At 38.8% G+C, this 24,258-nt stretch overlaps 1 protein-coding gene across 4 annotated transcripts in view; it reads left to right on the top strand.

Moving 5' to 3' along the window:
- The window catches only part of ARP4 (actin-related protein 4), a 317,083-nt gene that overhangs the window by 15,751 nt on the left and 277,074 nt on the right, over positions 1 to 24,258 (top strand). The window lies entirely within an intron of this gene.

Raw genomic sequence — 24,258 nt, 5'->3', positions numbered from 1 at the left:
TTTCTTGGATTCCTCTCGTCGAGAGGTGTAGGATTGATCTAAAGATCATCCGATTTTGACATGTATTCATGGAGATATGAATTTATTTGTGTTATGGAACAATTCGTCAAGGTCGGCTAACAACCAAATTACCCCTGCTTGTGCTCAACACTTTAGTATAAAAAGAGGTGGCTTGCTAGTCATTTGGACACACACTCTTCTTGTGGTCTCTTCCTCTCCACTTGTCTTTGGGTTTTGGTGGGAGGAGAGATCCTAAGAGACAACATTGCCCTAATGGAGAAGGTTCTATGCTATCATGGAGAAGGCTAAAAGCTGTTTTGAAGAAGCCCTAACCGCTGGCCTTATGATGCCCTAACTAACATGCAATCATGAAGACAGAAGCCCTAACGAAGTCAAGGAAGAAGGTGATATCACAACAAAGAAGTGACCTAAGTAAAAGACTTCTAGACACTGAGATATGAGGATCATGCTATACCCTAGCTGTAGGTCTAAAGGGAGTTTATGCAGCTGAGGAGACCTGTCCACATAGCAAGGAGATGTCACCTAACCGCAGTCACTAGAAGCTTATATGCTGCCCTAAAATGAAGGTTCTATGCAGCATGATGTAGGATCCTTTCACGCTGGGCAGAGGAGCCCTTAACTACCCCTAGACGCAGTCAAAAGGAAGACAGTTCAAGCATGCCCTAACCGCAGTCTTATGTGTCACAAGCTAGTGCCCTAGAACCAGTCAATACACAGTCCATGGAGGGAACTAAGCTACAGTTAAGGAGGGTGCTACAAGCAGCTCAAGGTGGCTCCAAACAACAACATGTAAATGTGCACTAGGACGCAGTCATTAGAGGCCTTAATTTGTAGTTAAGGAGGAGTGTTAGAAGGATTGTTAGAGGCAGTTGAGGAATGTTAGAACACTGTTAGATGCAGTTTAGAAGGATTGTTAGAGGCAGTTAAGGAGGACTGTTAGAAGACTGTTAGATGTAGTTAAGAAGCACTGTTAGAGGACTGTCATATGCAATTGTTGGTTGTTGTCCTAGAGAATCTCTCCGCTGCCTGAATATGGAAGAAGCCTAAACAACAATAGCCTAGCTGCTCTGCTAGGCTGCAAGCCATAGCAAGTAGCTAAGGCTGATAAGTGATAGTGGTGCAACATATAGGTGACAGTAAGGATGGGCGCAGCTTGGTGCAGTATGGTGCAGCACAATGGTACAACATGGTATTGCAACAACTTGTTGATGATGGGTACAACATGATGATGAGGTATTGCTCTGTGAAGGGAGCAACACAGTGATGAGAGCAACTTAGTGATTAGTTGCAGCACAGTGACGGGTGCTGTATGATGATGAGGTGCAACACAGTGATGGGTGCAGCATGGTGATGGAGTCACCTTGCAGGATCAGTTGAAGTAGTATGTCTTCACCAGAGCTTAGATCATCTACCTCATGTGTTATTTTCATAAGAAGATCTCTGCTCTTATTTTGATAAGTCAAAATGTTGATTTCTGATGTATATGTACTATCTCTCTCTTTGCTGAACTATTGAAGAACATAAGAAGAATTAATCAAGGGTTTCCCAACATTGGGGTTTGTCCCTGGCTAGCGCCACATCCTGTGTCCTCATCTTGGCTTGTTTTTGCGATTTATGTTTATGTTCTATTTGCATCTTACTATCATGCTAAATGTGATTGCTAATCTGGAATTGATATTGAGCTAATATGGAAAATTGAAGTAAATTTGCTCTCATCATAGAACATACCTAAAATTAACAGTTTGGAAACTTGGTGTTCTAAGGAATTAGTTCAACCTCTTGTCTTGATCCTTGTCATCAACACACCTATTGTGAAATACTCAATCCCTTCTCAACTTGCTGTCTCTATTGTTGACTGGTCTTGGCCTCCCAACAATTCAACTTGCAAATTTGAGTTGGTAAGGCCTTGGCCTACTACACAAGATTACAAGGAATACTCTGCTGCCTCTATAGTCCAGTGATTGGTTTGCTGAAATATTCCAGGAGTTTCAACTCTAATCTTTGTCATCGATGCCTCAAAACTCAGCCCATCAATATAAGGATTGCATTTGTAACTAAATCAGTTCCCAGGTGAGGTCTTAATCACCATGGAAGAGTGCGACTAACTCTCAGATCCTGTTGGCTTTCTCTAATGATTAAATTGATGTGCGTCTCCCTTTTCTTTATTGGATTGCCCCTTTATATTTTGACTTGGCCTGCTTGAGTTTGGTCTTGAGACTAAGTGTAATTCCTCCCAAGTTATACTGCCTTAAACTCGGCCAACGAGTATTCTCAACCTTAAGCATATAATTCGAACTTCACCTAGTTTAACTCTAATGTGGTCCTGCCAATATTATTTTGGTCTCAACACTGAATAATGTGGCCCTTCTCCCTGTGTCACTATTTGTCCGACAGTTAAACCTTGTCTCCTTGATCAACACTGCGATTTGATTCAACCTTTAGGTTGGTGTTGAACTTGCTGAAATGCACCCACAAATTGTAATGCTAGGTATTATGGCCCTCAATGATATGTTTTTACTTTCTAATGCTTATCCCTAGAGGGTTCATGCTTCAACCTTCCACCAGAAATCATATACTCAAACCCCAAATTACCACTAAAATTACGATCTTATAGATTAATTGACTCCAAGCTACCACAACATGACAAGGAACTCGATGTTAATGAATAATAGTACAAACTTATTTCAACCTCTAGTCTACTGCCCTGCTCTTGTCCTTAACTTGGCTTGGCTTCAGTCCTAAATTGAATACGATCCAGCGCTGAGATAATATTGATGCCACCACTCGGATCTGTATTAATTTAATTCTTCCACCAATTTGCCATCTTAACATATTAATCAACTATCATTAACGTGTTTGCTGTTGTGGGGAAATAATTGTTTTGGCTAACTATCAAATTGTTACAGACTCGGTTCCATGGAATTGTCTGCCTCTAGAGAAATGATAATTCAACCTTGCAATTATGATGGAGATTCATGCACTAATTCGGCCCTACAATTATGGATGATGAAATCCTTCTATAATTCGGCCATGGTATAAGAAATAAGTTCAACCTCCTTCCCTAAGCTTCCTTCAGCTGTAGTTTCAAACCTCCTTATTCGTCTACATGTCACAATGATGCTTCCACACACAGTCCTCTTGTTAAGCTTCAACAAACAAATTCATCAGTGAAGTACCAATGAGGAATCCTAGTGATTCGTCCTAATGATTGGCTAGGTTGTATCGTTGCAACATTGAAACCAATATTGATCAACTAGGGTGGATAGTTTCACCCAATGTTGTGAACATCAACATTGGGATAAAATCAACAAGGGTTTGGAAAAACAAAAAATCTTAAAAATCGGGAAAATATAAGTAAAAATCGGCAAAAACAAGATACCATCAAAATATCGATAAAAATCGGCAAACATCAGCTAGGCCAAAAGATCGTGATTTCGAGATAAAATCGGGATGTTATTGAGATGTTCACAACACTGGTTTCACCACCAAAGAATATCTACACTTAGGGCTACAAACCCTCATACACAAGCTCTAAGAGTTCACAAAATCAATTCATCAAATGATCCAATCACATGTCCATGAATGAGCTCCCACTTTTCTTTAATAGAGATTGTTAAATTATGGTATGTTCTATGCTTAGAGCAGTTTACGACTTTTCTTCTTATTAGCCATAGATTAGCAATCACATATATATTAAGTAAAGTGCAGATAGAACATTAAACAATCAACAAAAAACAAGCCAAGACAAGAGACACAAGATGTGGCGACTAGCCAGGGACAAACCCCAAGGCGGGGAAACCCTTTGATCAAATCTTCTTTTATCTTCAATAGTTCAGTAGAGAGAAATAGTACAAAATCAAAAGTCTGTAATTTTATATCAGCAGCAGCAAATACTAGATTAGCAAAGTCAAACCTGGTCAAACGAGTTGAAATTGACCTCCAATATGCTTGTTCAATTTCCGGTCAACTAGCCCTTAAACAACTTGAAGAAACAACCCTTGAACAACCCCAAAAACATAGTCAAACTGTTGTTGATTGAAGTCAACTTGCTCCCCAAAACTAGGGCAGTGAACGCTGGTCAAACCTGTGGACGGATTGCCTCGATTTTTGTGCCAAAATCTGCGGCTTGCCTAGGAGAGGCAGTGACACCAAAACCGCACCCTTGATGAGTCAACGCAGGTCAAAGATGCCTCAGTTAACTCGGTCAACGCAGTCAACAATTTCGACATCCTCTTTCAGCGTGCATCTTCTTGCTTCCCACGTGTGAGAGATCCTCTTCCTTGTGTATACTCAATTATAAAAGGAGAGGGAGAAGAATGAGAGATGATGAGATGATTTGAAATGAATCAATCTCACTTGTATTTATATGATTTGTGCCACACATTTAGTTGTTGGCCGACCTTGACAATTTGTCAAGTAATTACAAATAAATTCATATCTCCATAAATACTTGTCGGAATCGGATGATATTTAGATCAATTTGACACCTCTCGACAAGAGGAATCTAGGAAAAATATCAACTGTCATAAATGAGGTGACCCACATGGAGTTTGGCCCTAGTTGCCAATTATAACACTCCCTCTCAACTAGGGAGAACTCCATCTGCAATCCGTTTGACCGTCGCTACTATCCCAACCATCAAATGCACTACCCTGTACTGCTTTGCTCTGCTCGAACTATGAAGAAGAAGAAATGATCGAGGATGTATCATACCATCCTCCACTGACCTGAAGTCAATCTTAGAGTGTCATACCACTCTCACTGATCCCAGATCAGTATCATTGATCCCAGATCAATGGAGGTCATCCTAGCATAGGGAGTATGGTAGATACAATGATGCGTCCATCGATAGTACTACTAATGGTCCCTAACCCTATTTCCCTACTCATTGATCAGATGAGAGGTACTTCCCATGAGCCCCAGATTGCGTGGGTAGGATGCCTCGACAGGAGAACTAATCATCCTGTCCACTGGAGAACAAATCATCCTGTCCAACAGTCGCCACGGAGAACTAATCATCTTGGCCCACAGGAGAACTAATCATTCTGTTCCACAGTCGCCACGGAGAACTAATCATTTTGTTCCACAGTTGCCACGGAGAACTAATCATCCTGGCCCACATGAGAACTAATCATCATGTCCTACAGTCGCCACAAAGAACTAATCATCTTGGTCCACAGGAGAACTAATCATCCTGTCCTAGAGTCGCCACGGAGAACTAATCATCCTGGCCCACAGGAGAACTAATCATCATGTCCTACAGTCGCCACGGAGAACTAATCATCCTGGCCCATAGGAGAACTAATCATCCTGTCCTATAGTTGCCACGGGGTGTCACAGGGGAAGGTTGAACCTTTCACCCTATACATAGTGCACCACTAGGGGATGGTGAGTCGCCCTGTGGTCGCATGTCGCTCCAAGAAGTACCCTGCGCCCCCCTGAAGCTCCCAGAGCTTAATACATCATACTCGACTCTCATAAGAGGGTATCTGAACGACGCCAAGTCGTTCTCAGAAAGTCAAGAATTTGACCTTTCCCAAGGGCTTCATCAAAATGTCGGCGACCTGTTCATATGTACCAATATGTTGGAGCCTTATTGCTCCCTGTTGCACCATATCCCGAATATAGTGGTACCTGATATCTATATGCTTGGAGCAAACATGAAATACGGGATTCTCCGATAAACGAATCTCGCTCTGGTTGTCACACAGGATCACGGTGGTATCCAATGTAAATCCAAACAGCTCACTGAAGAGCTTTCACAACCAAACCGCCTCACAAGAGGCCATACTAGCAGCATCATACTCTACCTTGGCGGTGCTCAAAGCCACTGGCTTCTGCTTCCTGCTCATCTAGGATATCGAGGTAGATCCCAAAGAGAAACAACCCCCGGAAGTGCTCTTTCGGTCCACCACACTGCCTGCCCAATCAACATTGATATATCCATGTAGTCTCACATCTCCGGCAGTGTATCTCAACCCATGAGTGATTGTGCCACGAAGATATCTCAACAGATTCTTGGCACCAATCCAATGTGAGTGGTGAGGCTCAACCATATGTTGACTCGACGTGTTGACTGCAAAACATATATCTTGACGAGAGTTCACCAAGAACATCAATGTTCCGATGAGTTGATGATACTCGGTAGCATTTCGTAAAACGGGTCTAGTAACACTACCGCTTAACTTCTTGAAGTCAAGCTCCATCGGGGTAGTCACGGGGTTGTAGTCCACCATACCGAATCTCTCCAATATCTTCACTACATATTTTCCTTGAGATAGGAAAAATCTCCCCTGGCTTCTGCCAGACTTCTAGTCCTAGGAAATAGCGCATGAGTCCTAGATCCTTCATCTCAAATTCAAAATCCAACTATCTCCTACATTTGTGAATGAGAGGGTCTGCACCTATTAGAAAGAGGTCGTCAACGTACAACACCAGTATGAGAGGATTGTCATCTTCAACCTTAAAGTAAAAGTTAGGTTGACTTCACTGCTAGTGAATCCCAACTTCATCAAGTAGCTATCGATCCTCTCATACCACGCTCGGGGTGCTTGCTTCAGCCCATAGAGGGCCTTCTTCAACTTGCACACATGAGATTCTCGATCATGAATCTCAAATCCTTTGGGTTGCTGCACATAGACCTCTTCTTTGATCGAACCATGTAAGAACACGGTCTTGACATCCATCTGATGTAGGTTCCATCCTTGCGAAGCAACAAGGGCTATGATCAAGCGGATGGTGGTATATCAGGCAACAGGTGCAAATATCTCGTCATAGTCTATACCTTACTTCTAAGAGAAGCCACGAGCGACAAAGCGAGCCTTATACTTTTCCGTACTTCCATCAACTGCATGCTTTATCTTATAAAGCCATTTCGAAGTGACCACTGCTTTGTCCTGGGGTTTGGGGACCACATCCCAGACATCGTTTTTCATGATGGACTCATATCCCTCAGTCATAGCGTCCTTCCATACTTGATGCTTGACAGCTTCTGCGAATGACGAAGGCTCATTTTGGATGATCGTGCTCATGATGATCAAGTATCCTTGATACTTGGTCGGCTTCTTACTTTCCCAGAAGGTTCCCCTGGGTACTATGTGCCCTTCAACATCATCAAGTGTCCCCCTAAGCCATGAAGGGCTCTTCTTAGAAGAGGAAGGCTCTAGCGGGGGGGGAGGAGGGATCAATAGGATCCATAGGTTCTTCCACATCAGGCATTGTCTCATCTTCCTTTTCCTTTTGTTCCTTGGTGTCAGTGTCTTCAGATCCCCTTTGAGTAGGAAGATTGTCAACTTTGCTAAGAGCCATATCTTCGTCAAAGGTGACATCATTACTAATTTCGATTTCCCTTTGACCAGCCATAGATTCTATAGCCCTTAATGTTTTCGCTATAGCCCACGAAGATTCCTTTCTTTCCAGATGCACCCAATTTATTTCTCTTCTCCTTCGACACATGAAAATATACTTCCAAAAATTTTAAATTGAGATACGTCAGGTCTTACCAGTGAAAATCTCTTCGGGAGTCTTAGAACCCAATGCTTGATGAGGGCATCGGTTTTGCACATATACGGCGGTATTCGCAGCTTTGGCCCATAGAAACTTTGGAAGTCTTTGATCGTGAAGCATAGCACGGACGACTTCCACAATCGTACGATTCTTCTTTTCCGCCACACCATTCTGCTCATGAGTATATGGTGTTGTAGTTTCCCTCTTAATGCCAACCTCTTTGCAAAAGTCATGGAACTCATTGGATTCATATTCAATTCCATTATCAGTCCTTAAGATCTTGATCTTCTTTTTGGTTTGATTCTCGATCAAGGCTTTGAAGTGACGAAACCAATTGAACACTTCATCCTTCTATTTCAAGAATTATATCCAAGTCTTGCGAGAATAATCATCTGTAAAAGTGAGGTAATATAAATATCCTCCCAAAGAGTTCACAGGCATCATACCAGATATGTCTGAGTGAACCAACTGCAATATATCAGAGGTCTTGCTTTGGCTTGAGGGGAATGGTCCCTTTTTGAGCTTCCTTCGGCACATCCAGGACATACACCTTCTTGCTCTACTCGGAACTCGGGCATCCCTGTCACCATTTGTCTTGCAATGGGTAGAGCTTTATAATGAAGGTGAGCAAACCTCCGATGCCATAGTTCGGACTGAAGTGATGTGTCACAAGACATGACACCCAACAGACTTCCTTCGACCTGATATAATGAATCGACTCGAAACCCAAGAGTGAAAGCTTCCTTAAAATTATTTTTCCATACACGTACCTTGCCATCGATGAAGGTTACCTTGTAGCCTTTGTCCTCCATTGCCGAAACGGACACCAGGTTCTTTTTGAGATCAGGTACATATAGGACTTCTTGCAAATGAATTGTATTACCCTGATTCAATTGAAGAGTGACATTCCCTACGCCTTTCACAGGATATTTTGCGTTGTCCCCAAGAACAATTTCCAGGTTGGTCTCTTTTTCTATCAAATTGGAGAGAGCTTCTTTGTAACCAGTGAAGTGCCTTGAGGCACCACTATCAATAAGCCAATTTCCCAGTGAGTCCGAGGGAGCAGTAGTAGAGAGGGCTGCTGGTAGACAATATTCATCTTGCTTATTGTTAACAACATTAGATTCATACTTGGAGTTTCTTGCCTTTTTGAAGGGTTGTCCTCTTCCTTGATTTCCGACATTTCTTTTACCTATACCATTGGACCTGCCATTCCTTTAATTGCATTGAAAGTGATTTTGGTCATCGTCATGGTGTGAGTACCTTTTATCGGGGCACTCCCTCGCATAGTGGCCCATTTTGTTGCAATTGTAACACCGACCTTTTCTTCCACCCTTAGGTCCAACCTTCCCTTTGGATTTAGCCCCAGAATTGTTTCTTCTTTGAGCATGAGAATAAAAGGCAGAGAGATGGCCTTTAAGTGCGGGCATTTGTTGCTCTTCCATCCTTATCTCTTCTTGAATACATCTAGTCGTCAATTCCTCAAATCTTGGGATGGCATTATCGTTGAGAAGAGTAGTCCAGTCTATCGTAGATTTCCTTGGAGGTTGTCAGCTTGGAAACATAGGCTACTAGGCACTTGTCTATAGAGTCCCGAATGATCTTCCTTGCTTTGATTTCTCCCTTGGACCACTTTCTTTTGGCAGCAACGGATGCATTTGATGGAGGCGCAACAATATTGCCTTTCACATGGTCCAACACTTCCTGATCTTCTAAAGTCAGGCCGAGAGACATCTTCCATTCGTGATAGTCAAACTTCTCACGGAGCTTGTCTTCAGCGGGGAAGAGTGTTGAGGACCCCATGAAGTTTTTAGGATAGCCTTGCCAACCTTCTCTTCGGTGATTGCTCTTGCTCTTGCTCTTGCTTGGACTTTGTCTTCACCTTAGCTCTGATACCATGTTAAATTATGGTATATTCTATGCTTAGAGAAACTTACTACTTTTCTTCTTTTTAGCCACAGATTAGCAATCACATATATATTAAGTAAAGTGCAGATAGAACATTAAACGATCAACAGAAAACAAGTCAAGACAAGAGACACAAGTTGTGGCGGCTAGCTAGGGACAAACCCCAATGCGGGGAAACCCTTTGATCAAATCTTCTTTTATCTTCAATAGTTCAGCAGAGAGAAATAGTAAAAAATTAGAATTCTGTAAGTTTATATCAACAGCAGCAAACCCTAGATTAGCAAAGTCAAACTTGGTCAAATGAGTTGAAATTGACCTCCAATATGCTTGGTCAATTTCCAGTCAACTAGCCCTCGAACAACTTGAAGAAATAGCCCTTGAACAGCCCTAAAAACACAGTCAAACTGTTGTTGACTGAAGTCAACTTGCGGCCCAAAACTAGGGCAGTCAACGCTGGTCAAACCTGTGGACGGATTGCCATGATTTTTGTGCCAAAATCTGCGGCCTGCCTAGGAGAGGAAGCCACACCAAAACTGCACCCTTGATGAGTCAACACTGGTCAAAGATGCCTTCAGCTGCCTCAGTTAAACTCGGTCAACACAGTCAACAATTTCTGCATCCTCTTTCAGCCTACGTCTTCTTGCTTCCCACATGTGAGAGATCCTCTTCCTTGTGTATACCCAATCATAAAAGGAGAGAGAGAAGAATGAGAGATGATGAGATGATTTGAAATGAATCAATCTCACTTGTATTTATATGATTTGTGCACACATTTAGTTGCTGGCCGACCTTGACAATTTGTCAAGTAAATACAAATAAATTCATATCTCCATAAATACTTGTCGGAATCGGATGATCTTTAGATCAATTCCACACCTCTTGACAAGAGGAATCTAGGAAAAATATCAGCTGTCATAAATGAGGTGACCCACATAGAGTTTGGCCTTAGTTGCCAATTATAATAAGATGGCTATCCAATACCATGGGTCATATGATCACCATGGATCACTTTTTTCTCTTTTTAATAAGTGAGTTTATTATGTTCTTTTTCCTTGGTCCTTTTAAAATTAATTATTCCCTGATATTGCTTAATTAATTTTAATTTGTAGCCTATGGGAATTGGCTACGCCACTGAGATGGTCTCCATTCCCTACGTTTGGAAAAAAGGATATTACACAAGATCGATAAATTTGGTAGTCTACAACGATCTAGTGGAGCTGCATTCCTCATTTGAGCTAGGGTGTTGGTTTCAGCTCTAATGTGTACCTAGGTACATTTGGATTAGATTTGTAGGGGTCCAGTTCCTGACTTTTTGGGATCTCTTAATAGTTGTTTGCTATTCTCCCTGCAATTTCTTTGAGTTTTATATGATCCAGTCAGATAAGATAAGAATGTGTGTCATTAGATATTCTAGTATGATCTGATCTGCGGAAATTTTGCCTGAAAACTGAGAAATTTGGCTTAAATCTTGATAAATGCTCCTGTTTGGTATTGATAGAGTGTGGAAGTATTGATCAATATTTTGTCAACACATTGACAGAGCGTTGAAGCCCTGTAGGAGGGTGTTTTGCAATTTATTCTCTGTTTTTTCTCAGCTTTCATGCAGATTCCTAATCCCAAAGCTTAGATCATATCTAGATCTGGTCCATCAGGGTCTTCACTCAGTCAGAGTCGCCAATTTTGTTTACCTGGATTCCTTTGTTATCAGAATACTAATTACATAGGCCTGCCTAAAACCTATGATAGACAATAGGTTGTACACTGACTCCTAACCCCTAATGACTTTAATGCCAAAAAAAAGAATACTGAATAGTAATTCGGAGATGGAGTGTACCTCATTTATCAAGGTTGTTCCTTGCGTTTCTTTAATGGTTGAGGGTTCCAAATATCTGATCTTCAGCCCTCCATACCTGTAACCTGCAAGCAAAAGATCAAAGGCACAAGCACAACAAACTCTACCATCTTGAAAACAGTGTTAGGATTAGCAAATTATAAACCAAAGATACATTCATTCCCATTAAATTGACAATGTATAGTTGGGGGGGGGGGATACCGTATTCCATTATACCAAAACAGTTACAGAAGTTTAGGTCCTAAGGGTCCTTGTCTACACCTCACCAATACTCATTGTCAGGCTCACTATTGGCGTTGGCTTATTACAAGGTGGAACTAAGTGCTCAATCTTGCAGCATTTCCTTATGTTCACTTCTCTTTGCCTCATGGTGAGCCTTGCTTTTATAGAGTTTGATTCCTTATGTTCACTTCTCTTTGCCTCATGGTGAGCCTTGCTTTTATAGAGTTTGATATGGTCCTTTCATCCTTATCCTGAGATTTGATCACTTTTTGACCTTGTCAAACCTTATCCATAGACTCTTCAACACTTTTTTTCCTTAGGAGTTGGAGCATTCAACACTCCTTGCTAGGCTATAAGGGGTGTTGCAACACTTTACCAGTACTTTGGGAGTGGTGAAGGCTGAAAATTTGCCTTTCTGATGAAGTTGTTGTTTCATTATAGCCTTCTTCCTATGTTGCTTCTCTAGTAGACTCAGGGGAATGCAATTTTGAGCTATAACAACTATGGTCTTGAATGTGTGGCTTTTAGAGTTCTTGGGGAGGAACCAACTGTGTGCCAAAGGGGCAAGCAAAATCCATGGAAGACTTTTTACATTGTGTGCTATCATTGAGGATGCCAGACAATATTCATCTACAGTCTTGCTGCTTTGTGGATTTTCGGAAGAATTTTGATGATGTTTTGTGGGGTTCCTTGTTTTAGAGGCTTAGTGACCTTAACATCTTTGAGTCTCTAATCACAACTGTCATGAGGTTATATGATTATGTTATTAGTTGATATGTACACCTTATGACCTTTTTCACTTCATTAAGAGCATTGAAGGGGTTAAGCAAGTGTGCCTTATCTTGTTGACCTTGTTTGGGATTCACATTGATGAACTAAAAGGCACACTTTGGGGAGCATACACATGAAGATGATGGTTATACTTTACATGATGTTCTAATTCCTCTTCTATTCTTTGCGAATGATGTAGTTCTACTGGCCTCCTCTCCCATGGGCTTGCAAATGCAAGTGCTCATTAGATTTTTTAATCTCATATAGATGGTGTTAAACCTTAGCAAGGTGAATGTTAAAATTTTTGATGTGGTTGAACTAGTCTATGATGGTTTACTTTTACAAAGGCAACAAGGGGTATGGATCTCTTTTTGTCCTCGAGTACTAGTGGTTCCATATGCATTTTGTAATAGCCTAGCGAAATTTTTGCCCTAGGGTTTTTAGGTAAGAGGGTTTCTATTAAACTCCCTTTGCTCATTTAGTAATGAAACATATATAACTCATTCGATAGTATAGTATAAAATGATCCATAATAATTTCACTGTTCATTTGTCAATAATAGTGCCATTGCTCCTTAAACCACTCACTGTTTCTTGAACATTTTGAGTGCAATGGTAATTCAACCAATCAAATATAGTTGAACTTTAACGGAATGTAACTAACAAGTCTTCCAATTTTCTAGCTATGCTATTCAACACAAGTGTTACTACATATCTATATTATTTAACGTATTGCTTTGAGTTTGTAGCAATAGGAAAATAACTGTGGGGATGAATCATTATTACAATTATCACATTTCCAAATTTGCGTGCAAGATAAGCTGCCCAGTGGACATCTCGCTATCCAAATTGCTTGGAAAACATTCGTGTTCAGAGGCTGCCCTCACCACATTTGTACCACATAGATTCACTACCCCCTTTGAGATTGTCTATTACTCAACACACATGTATGAAGACAACTTGCGATCTTCCTTCTCTTCTACAATTGCTAAATTTCCTGCGGCTACAGATTGTCACGAGATTCTTGTTTAACTCCTTTGCCACTCCCAATTCCTTTCTGTGGTTACACATTATGAGGGGTTTCTTGTTTAACTCTTCCACAACACTGAATCTTTTCTGTGGTTACACACTATGATGCGTCCCGCTATGTTGATGAAGAAGACTTTGCAGGTTGGTCTTACTTCACACCCTTGAATTGTAGTTTGGAGATGATTGGCCTAAACCTTGTCGTCCTACGATGTGGGAGCCACAAATGGAATCCAACCTTGACCTTATATTTTCAGGGTAGGGCTGTTCCGATCAAATCCTCGCTTGAATACCCAGGCTTTGCTCTACATGAGAGGAGTGGTGTTATAGCTTCAGGAGGGCTTCGACCAACTTTCAACTCTCATTTTTATTGCAAGGGATTAAATTTTAGGATAGTTCGACCCTGCTTCCAGAATATGTTATGTTCATAAATTTTCATACAAAGTCTCGTCTAGCCTTAGGCTTAACTTGTTGCTTTAGGACTTCAAATCGATCATGATTTAACCTTACGGATTTCGTTCAACTTCAGCTGCTCCTTAGTTAGAGAATTCCCTGTGCCAGAACAAAGAAAGAAAAAAGAAAATAGAACTAACTAGGGTGGAATCTTTCACCACTGAAATTAGCAGGAAAAAGGGGTCTTAAAACCCTCAGAGCCTCAAGATCAAAGATAAACAAAGATAAATGATCTGACCCAATGGTGCCTCAAATGAAATCAACCCTCTTGTATTTATAGATTTCCATGAGGGGATTTTCCTCTTTAATTGATTGAGTGAGGTTCACTCAAAACCCCAAATTTGGGTTTCTTTGCCCAGCTACCCTAAAACTTGCCTAGACATTGGGTATTTTGGGTTTTTGTTCCCTTTATCTATGACTATAGCCTATGGGGATCATTAGGTTGCTTCGTCATTTGGACAATTAATCTCTGGGGAACATTACAGTCCTCCCTTCTCGACATTGCTTGTCCTTAAGCAATGACAAGCCTTGCTGTTGCCCACTTTGTCCTCCCATTTTTTTGGCAAAATTTAGTGGGCAAAAGTGCTTCACTTGTGTCATTTATAAGCCATTGGATTTCACCATATTCGAGCTTTAGCTCATGTGCTATTACAGACTAACCAATGAGCTTATAGTCTTTTGGAGTGAGATAAAGATAGTGAAACCCTTGGTTCAGAGACAACTCATCAAACTATCGAACTTTAAATTTAGGTTGGACTTTTGCTGCCACTCCAGTTCTTGCACTAGAGTTGGCAGCCAAATAAATCAAAGGAAATTTCTTTTGACAAGCAAGATCAATTACAAAAGCAAAAAAGGCATCTTCTCTTGTACCAAAAGAACTTGCATTATGTGTAACATCATTTTCCACCACTAAAATAGTCTGTCCACCAGGGAACTCAGGAGTGTTCATCTCTGTGCACCAAGCTACCATCTCGACATCATTTGTTGTAATGGCTCACTCTGCAGTGACCAATGGCGTTTCATCATTTGTCATTGCGTATATCTGTATTATGAAGGCCAATTGTCCAATTGCGCCACAATGATGTCTCAAAAACCAATGAAAATCATAACCATATGTCGTATTATTCTTTCTTGCAATAAGACACTTTTGTTCAATAATGTCCAGGGATTCGTATCATGCTACCACAGGAACCCCATCCAGAGGTCACCCCATCTTGTACATTTGGATTGTGCACCTCTCGATATATATGCACAATACAATTCACCATTCTTTGTTTGCCATTCCCACTTAATCTAGTTGAAACCTGATCCCCCATCCTCCAATTGCTAGTTGGTGCATACAGACACCAAGCATATCGTGCACTTGGTAAGCTAAATCACGTAAAATTTTGACAACTGCAACATCTTCCTTGCTACGAGTTATCTCTACTTTCTTGGAATTAGTAATGAGATCATTTAATTCTTGTGCATGTAATACACAAAGGAACATACACAAAGGAACATGTGCACATGATCAAATTTGGCCATTGCATCATGGGCTTGCAACTCTAATTCTTCTAAAGCTCCCTGTTGACCACTCTGCGTCAACTACCCCATAGCAGTGCACATTTTCGCAAGAAGATTCCATCATGTTTGAGCATTCAGATCATCCTGGATTCATCATCATCAGTCGACAATTTGTCAGAGTTGTAAACCCATTTTGCAAATGTTTATAATGTAAATGATCCTAGTAAGACCGCTTATGTATGTAACAACTTAGGTAAGCATACCGTTTTGATGACGATTTCTATCCTATGAGGTTTTTCATCTCACTGATTCATGTGTGTTTTTAAACATGGATTATCGGCAAAGTTTTTCCCTCCAGCCTCACCCCAAAGCTAGGGTGGATTTTGTCGTCAAGATCTTAGGTAAGTCCTAGTGTTTTAGTTGAGTTTTTTGTAAGGTGATTTGAGAATAATTTTAGCTAATTGGCTAAATAAGTTTATTACAAATCACTGAGTCTATTAGATCATATTTGAGTCAGAATTGGGTAAATAATGAGGGTCTATAACGAATGGGTTTTCCCCCTTCATGTATTAAAATGTAATATCTTGATGTAAAAACATCTTAGTGCATGGTCCCTCATAGTTAGACACCATGACTAAAATATTTGAGGGTTGGAAAAATGATTAATCCCCTCATGAGTCAATAAATTAATTTTTCTGGCAAAAATTAATTAAAATCTCAAGCCATAAATTTAATTAAGTTTATGTCCTAGTAAAAATTAATTCTCCAAAAAATAAAATTTGTGGGTCTCAGAAAAATTAATTTTTGGAAGTCCTCGGCTAAAGGAATATTGAAAATTTCAAGAGATTTTGGATCCTTTAAAGTCAAAGTCAAATTCTCGTAGAAATCAACTCAAAATAATTAATTTTGAGTTGATTAAAATTCAATTAAATGAAAAATTTGAATTTCCTAAAAAAATAAAAAAATTTCGACGAAGGAGATTAAAAGATAATCAAATCTTTTTCAACATTCGAGATTACTAGAATTTATCTATAGATTAGAGGTCATTTGTGACATCAAATTAAAGAAAAAATATTTTTCAACGTTCGAGATTACTAGTCGTTGGAGAATTTATTTATAAATTAGAGGTCATTTGTGACATCAAATCACCCCCGATCTTTTAGATCGTGTACTAGCTCTCAAAGCTCTCTTGTAATATTTATGGAATAATAACAACACAAAATCTTTGGGGTTTTATTGATAGCAGTGTTCCTCTCTGATATTTTATGGTAATATTGTTTTTAATGTTCTGCTGAATATTATTTATAAATTGTTGATTAATAGTTCTCGTGGAATAATCTATTGTACAAGTATCTTGCTTAGTTAATTGGATCTAAGGTAGCAATGTACTAGCTCTCGAAGCTTTCTTTGTTCCTCTCCGGTACTTTATGGTAATATTGTTTTTAATGTTCTGCTGAATATTATTTATAAATTGTTGATTAATAGCTCTCGTGGAATAATCTTTTGCACAGATATCTTGCTTAGTTAATTGGATCTAAGGTAGCAATTTTAATTTGATTCAATTAGCAGGTATCTTTAATTCTTGAATATTATATTGTTATTTTATATATCTATCGATCTGACAATTTGATCTAGTGTTTGTAAAAACCATTCGTACTTAAATTTGGGCGATTGGGGAAGTCCCAACCGACTCCTAAAGCATAATATCTGAAGCGCCCGCTTGATTGAAACCCCAGGATTTATCTAACAAAGCTTTTCTCGTAGGGTTTTCTGGGCTAGTACCTTTTTTAAATTTATTTATCTTTTAAAAATTGTGCTAAATAACTAGATCTAGCTAGAAAGAGCCTTAAATCTACAGATTTGGGAGCGGAGTTGGACTCATACTCCTCAGATCTAATATCTAATAGATCTGTAAATTATTTGTATAGATCTGAAGTTTTGTAACATAATTTTGAATTTTAACACTTGGGTTTTTGGGATTTTCTCTATTTTTGTATATATTGGGCATTGGGTTTTTCTCTTTTCACTTGTGCAGGAATAGATCTGAGAAATCAACCAATGAAATCTTCAGATCCAAGCCAGATCTAGACCTTGGAGAGCAAGATTTAGGCTCAAAGATTGTTTGCAGGGATCACACATTCAGATATGGGGTTTTCGTAATAATTATTGGACAACGATTGAAGGCAGAAATATCTCAGTTCGGAATTCAAAATTTTTTGGGCAAAATTTATTTCTTTTTGGCATTTTTGTTTTTTGTTTGTAAGGCTTGCAACAACCCCCATTCCATTCTCCATAGCTTCCCCTTTCCTCCCAGGCCTCTGTTGCCTCTCTTAACCTTGACGTAGTCCCTTTTCTGGGCTGTGTTGCCCTCAAATTCCCACACATTATAGTCCCTATTCCTCACTGTGGCAACCCCTTTTATAAAGCCCTGTTGTAGCCCTCTGCTTTCCCTCTTTCCCTCACCTAAACCCTCCACGCTTCCTCCTTAGCCCATGGCAACCTTGCCGCAACTCCATTTCAGCCCTACTGTGGCTCCTTATCACCCTCACGATAACTTCTCTTCTCTGCCATTGCTCAACCCTTCGTCTTCCAGCACCCTATACCCCTGCTGCTATCCTATTTCCTCCATTCGTTGCCCTCATTTGCTGCCTGTAGCAGCTCTTAAGCCTAAGGCAGCCCTGTCTCACCCTCTAGAGTCTAAACCCTTATGCTGACTCTCCTTTCTCACTGCTGCCTTAACGCTGTCACAAATTTTGGTCTTCCTCACTGTGATACAAATAAAAAATTTGACAGGGGTTTGCTTCAAATTTGAGGTGTGGGTGACCTAAGTTGCAGATTTGGAGAGTATTTTCAAGCCCTAGGGCTTCTTGGTGCACATTCTCTAACCCTCTTCTTGTCATTTCAGTCAAATAAATTTGTATAGCAGTGGCATCAAGCTCATATTTCACTGAAGAAATTCTTAAAACACTTGGGCATTTATCATAATTTTTGTGTGACTGTAATAAAATTTTAGAGGGCTGATCTATTTGTTTGCAGCATTAGTAAAGTTGGGTATATATATTGGCATTGGTATTTAAATCTAACGCTTACTGTCTTTTGAGTCCCGGATCTGAATGGTACACACATAAACTCACTCCGCAAGGAACATTTCACTTACTTGGTCTCAGAGCAAAGGGCCACAGCAAGCTTAGGACTGTTTTGATTTTACATAGCTCATTTATAGTCTCTGCTGTCCTGATTAATTCATCACTGTCACAACATTTGCTTGCTGCTCATAAAGGTTTTTTGATTCATTGTGGGAGAAATCTGCCTTATTAAATGTGCACTATAAACTCAAACACTGAAATATTAAGCTCTAATTCCAATTTTTTGGGGCATCTTGAGGGCCTTGCTTCAAAGAATATCATTGAATGTCTTTAAAGTGACCGCAACTCACTGATATATAAAATCTGAAGACTGATAAGTTTAATTGCATCTTGGATGATTGGTACTGAGCATCCTTCAAAGGTTTCTAAATTACATGAGAATTTTTCTCTGAAACCTACTGCTGCCCTTAAGTTATTTGATGCTTTTCTCTCACTAAAGCACAAGTAATTTGCTATTGTCCTAAAGTGATTCGTTTATTTGAAATTTGATTACAAAAGAGGCTTCAAGTACTCTGATTAACTAATAAACTGTTAGCATTGGATAAGAGATATACTATTGGGCATTTTGTCTTTTGAATAGTTTTCATCAATACAAGAAAGTTGGTATAATTCTCAGCCCCTTTGAAGGATAATTTTACATTGGCATTTTAGGAGATTCAAAGGTCTTTTTGTTTAAATTGAATATCCTCTGAAGTTGAATGAACATTGGCATTTCCTTACTTGACTAAGAAGCATTTGTTACATTATCTAATAGCTTCGTTATCTTGAATATCTTGGTAAAATGTATATCTTATTTGGCATACCTTGGAAAGTTAAGGGCGTAAATAATTTTGTTACATTGTACTGAGAATCATTGGCTAATTGTTTGAAGAGATAAGTGCTCTAATTATCATTTGATTTGCAGTTCACATGTTAAGTGGATATCTAATTTTGAATTCTATACTGGTGTATCATTGTGAAGAGCATTCATCTTATAGCGATTCTAATTTGTGGTTATCCCTTGTTTCTTATTGGCACATATTCTTGTTGATGAGATTGTCTTTTACTTGCCATCACTAATAAGTACTTGTCAATATAACTCAAGAATAACCATAAATAAAGTACTTAAACTTAAAACAATTTTGTTTCAACAAAAATCTTCTAATTCCTCCTTGCATTTTGCATTCTAAGTTAGTCTTGTATTTAATAATCGACTTCTAGACATAAGCTTGGTTGTAAGAAAGTTAGGAACACCTTTGTGTTTTCTCTTGATTTTCTCTTAAGAAGTCTAGTCTATTAATGTCTAAAACGGTGAACTGCAAATCGTCAAAGCCATAGCCTTTGTAGCGCCGGAGGCACCAGGTATGTTAGATTTCAAGGAGAGGTATTGTTAATCACACCCTCTTGTGCTTCACCTTGGCTTCTCTTTGCCATTCGCTATAAAGTTTAGGCTCAATACAGACAAAGATCAAAGGACATACTTAGAATAGGCATATATTAAATATCATTCTGGGATTCAACTGCGTTAAGTAAGTCATCCATCTATACCATTTCCATGAGAGGTAGTCGTAACTGACTAATTTCTCATGATTTTTGAATAGTCCACTTAGCACTCATTGCATTAAGTGATGCTCACAGGGGTGATCAGGGATGGGTGACCTCTCAGGAAGTCCTAGTTATCGGGTGCAAGCCCAGGAAGTGATGATTGACGCTATGTGATTCATTTCACTAGTTTCAATCCCACTTCTTCACCCTTGTGAGCATCACCCGATGCAATGAGTGCTAAGTGGACTATTCAAAAATCATGAGAAATTAGTTAGTTATGACTACCTCTCATGGAAACGGCAATAGATGAATGACTTACTTAACACAGTTGAATCCCAAAATGATATCTAATATAATGCACTGCGAAAACCCCAATACTTAATAGGCATATAATTAAAGTTAACCAAGATCTTGCATTTCACATTAGTTTTAGGAACTGCATGTCATATAGCTTAGTTATCCATCCAATACTTGCCCTAAATTTACTCAACAAGATAGTTGACTCCATAAGACATTGGTATCAATTGTCTTAATCTAATCTTATCCTTTAAAATCTTGCTTAAACTAAAACGAGTATTTGGTTGCTTAACTGTGTCTCCCAGATTGGTTGGTTCCCAACTAGTCCTTCCTCCATCCATTTCCGTAGGGACTACCCCCTTAGTCTATTGTTGGGAGACAGTTTAAACAGAGATATTGGGGATGACAGCCCCCGATCTGAGCTGTTGTCGCGGTGCCTCGACATTATGTGTGACAACACTCTCATCAAAGATTTCATGACACGACAATTATTGATGTAGTTAACTCTCCTTGTCCATCAACAGATTTAGGCTGCCTATAAGGGTACGAGGAAACATTCTACAGATAGTTGGGTTGTCAATGACCATATACATGTGCCATTGTTGATCTCGTGAAGGTGCATAATGCATTTCCTTGTATCCTTTTAGTTTGTCCAATTCAAGGAAATTGGACAGAGGTGGCTCCACTTGGCAGAGTAAAGGTTCTTCTTCATAACATTGATTTACAGAGGACTAGTGAAAGCAATGTTGCATAGGTGCATGACCTTCATCCCTCTATATAAGGCAACTTATCATACCAACGTCTACAATTCGAAGGCTTGATCCTAGTTTTTCCTCCTTTAATTCATTTGAAAATTTGTTAACTCTTTCCGGGGCTTGATCTTCATCACCACTATCTTGTTAAGACTCATTGGATGGTACACTCCAGCTAGAGCCAAATGAAGCATGTTCCTAAAGCCCATGGGAGTAACAAGTCCACTTGAAACAACACTTATTGGTGTTGGAAGAAAATGAAGAGATTTCATGATTACCATAGCTCCCCACTTTTTTTCTCCACTGTTATTATCATTTGCATTATTATATGGAATAGTTGGTAAGCTACTGCTTGCAATGCTTTCTTTTGTGAAATGCCATAATGTAATAAAGCCAGAGCGGTGCCAGTGCATTCTAACACTTCCTTTGACAAGATAAGGTTGGTATAGTCTTCGCACATATGTTTCAACAACATGCCTTTCAAGTGTATGATCACTGTAGTCAAACAAAGCAACAAATGCATCTTCAACAACTAGTGGTGCTTTTACCAGGTCCTCCATCAATAACACTTTTTCTTTGGAGTGTATATGTGTGCTCTCCTTTTGTTTTTTCTAGTAATTGGCCAATTTTCAGTGCCAACGCTGAGTAGTTTATATTGCCAAGAGCATAAACATGAATCAACTGCTCTCTATAAGCAGTAGGATTGGGGTAGACAAGAGTTACCATTAGTTGTAGAATCAATTTGTTTTTCATCTTGATTCCTTGATGAGAAAGCACCATGTCTACCACCTTGAGAAGATCCTTTTTATACGGAAGTCTAAGACCTTCAATTACATTAACCTTCACTCTATTTCGTAATATGTTATTGGCTTTCATATCCACCATTTCAACACCTGCATTCAATAATTCATCCTGTTTTTGTTGTTGTTTAAAAACTGTCGTTCGGTCACTATATAAGTCCATAGCTGACCACTTGTCCACCATTGTATAAATAAAGCCACAATCGTACAATTCTTGTGATTGCAATTCAAACCAACACATTACCCATCACGGTCATTCCAGGTTGTCTTGTCGTGAAATTCCATGGTCACGACGCATTATCAAATCTGAAGAGATGTAACCAAGGATCCAACATTGTGACTCTTGTTATGTTCTCAATGATCCTCTAAGTATTGTTCCATTTTAAGTAATATAAGGTTAGTTGAAATATAAGTGGACTAAAATATAAGTGGACCAACATAATTATCATCAAGGATTATTTTAAAACTTTTGGGAAGTCGTGAAGGCTTTTAAAGCCAAGGGTATTAGTAAATAGTTCACATTTTTTATGCTTTATTTTATGAGATAACATTGAAACTACTTTTGATAAATTATAAAAAAGGAGAGGGGTTACTAAAATTATAAAAGGATTAGTAAATGTTATAGGGGTTACTTTAAAACTCTAATCTCATCTCGGAGAAAGTAAAATGGATGCCAGTGATGGAAGATTTCCTAAAACTTTTGGTATATGTGTTTATACGCTATTTAAAATCAAAGGATATCGATTCTACTCAAAATAATAATTATGTTAGTACTGAATGTGCTATCCAATTAGTGATTCCTGAATCAAATATATTTGAAAGGATGGATTCGATAAATAAAAAACAATATGACGTAAGCAATCTACAACTAAGTATTGGAGATTATACTTTTATCTCACAATTCACTGTTAAAACCTTTTGTGACAATAGTGATATAATTCTGGGTTCACCCTGGATGGAATTTCTAGGGTTTTTTATCCTAAATATGAAGAAAAAGTTTTTAACATTTTCCTACGGGAAGGAAAAATAAGACTTCAAAACATTATATTGAAATCGGATTCAGTAACACCAAAAGACATACAAGATATCTCAAAAGTAATTTTTGAACAGAGCAAAAAAGTGATAAAAAATATGCGAAGGGAAGTTGACAAAATGACCACTAACAAAAATGAAGAATATGCAAAGGGAAGTTGATAAAATGACCACTGACAAAAATGAAGAAGTTTCTCAACCTAAGGACCATAGTGAAAAGAAGCTTTAGGACAAGAAGTTGTTGGAAAACAAGGTACAACAATTTATTGAGAAAAAAACATTGAAATCTTCAAATATAGAAATTCAAATTGAAGAAAAAGGAACGAATACTGATCTAGTGAATATCACAACTCAAGAAGATGACAAGCCAGTTGAAGTAAAGACATATTTTGATGTTGCAGTTCAGACGATGAAAAATCCAAATGAAGGTTCTGAAATGAACTCAACAACATCAATATTTGAAGTAAATCAAGAAGTTGTCACACACATGATAAGGGAAAATCAAACCACAAGAACTTATCGACATCCGAATCACAAGAGCATACAACTCAATCAGTCTACATATTTGTATCACTCAGATTAGAAACAACGAACTTATGTTCCGAAGACTACTAATGTTAGTGCAATTCAGTCTTGTGATAAAAATTCACACGAAGTATCCAGTAACCGCAAGATTCCATAGAAGATTAATTTAGGATGGCTGGATTCCTTTTCAGTTCGACAATTTTGTTTATTGGATCCTCTCATCTTGTATCAATGAAGATGACAACCCCAAGAATTCGTAAAGGACATGAACAGATTACAAGACAAGAAACAGATGACACATCTTGTCAACAATAAGCTTTGAGGACAAAGCTTTCTGAAGATGAAGGCGATGTTATTAATATAATATATATAAAAATAAATAAATAATAATCATAATAATAGATTAGTTAATGAAGAGGCATGTCCCTAAGGACATGACTGTTCATTTTGGGGCACCTGCCTAGTTATATAAGCAGGACCTCATTGTAATCATCTCATATCTCATATATTTTGTACATTCTTGTATAAATATATTTGTCCTATAATGGATATTTACATATTTCAGATCTTCTGAGTATTCTGCTACGTTTATGAACTTTGTTCATAACAGAGTCCTATTCTTTTTGGGTGCTTTGTGGACATTAGTAAAACTTTTGTCTATCTATATTGTGTTTGATAACTTTGCAAATAAGTAGTGTTGTGAAGGGCCAGAAGTCAATCCAATGAGTTGCACAATTAAGTATTATATTTGGAACAGTCTGTATGGCACAAAGGTCCTGAAGGGGTCAGAAAACAATCCAAATATCGGTATACATCAAATATCTTATCTTGCACATTACTTAACGGAGGTATGTTCTAGTTAAAGTGTGTGTACGATGAAGGGATACTATCTGTATGTTGCTTCAATAAATCATGACA

Source organism: Pinus tabuliformis, chromosome X (genome assembly GCF_031772625.1).
Source record: "Pinus tabuliformis cultivar Carrire ecotype Pingquan chromosome X, CPIR1, whole genome shotgun sequence".
In the NCBI taxonomy this organism is placed as follows: Eukaryota; Viridiplantae; Streptophyta; class Pinopsida; order Pinales; family Pinaceae; genus Pinus; species Pinus tabuliformis.
This window is presented reverse-complemented; position numbering and strand designations above follow the sequence as displayed.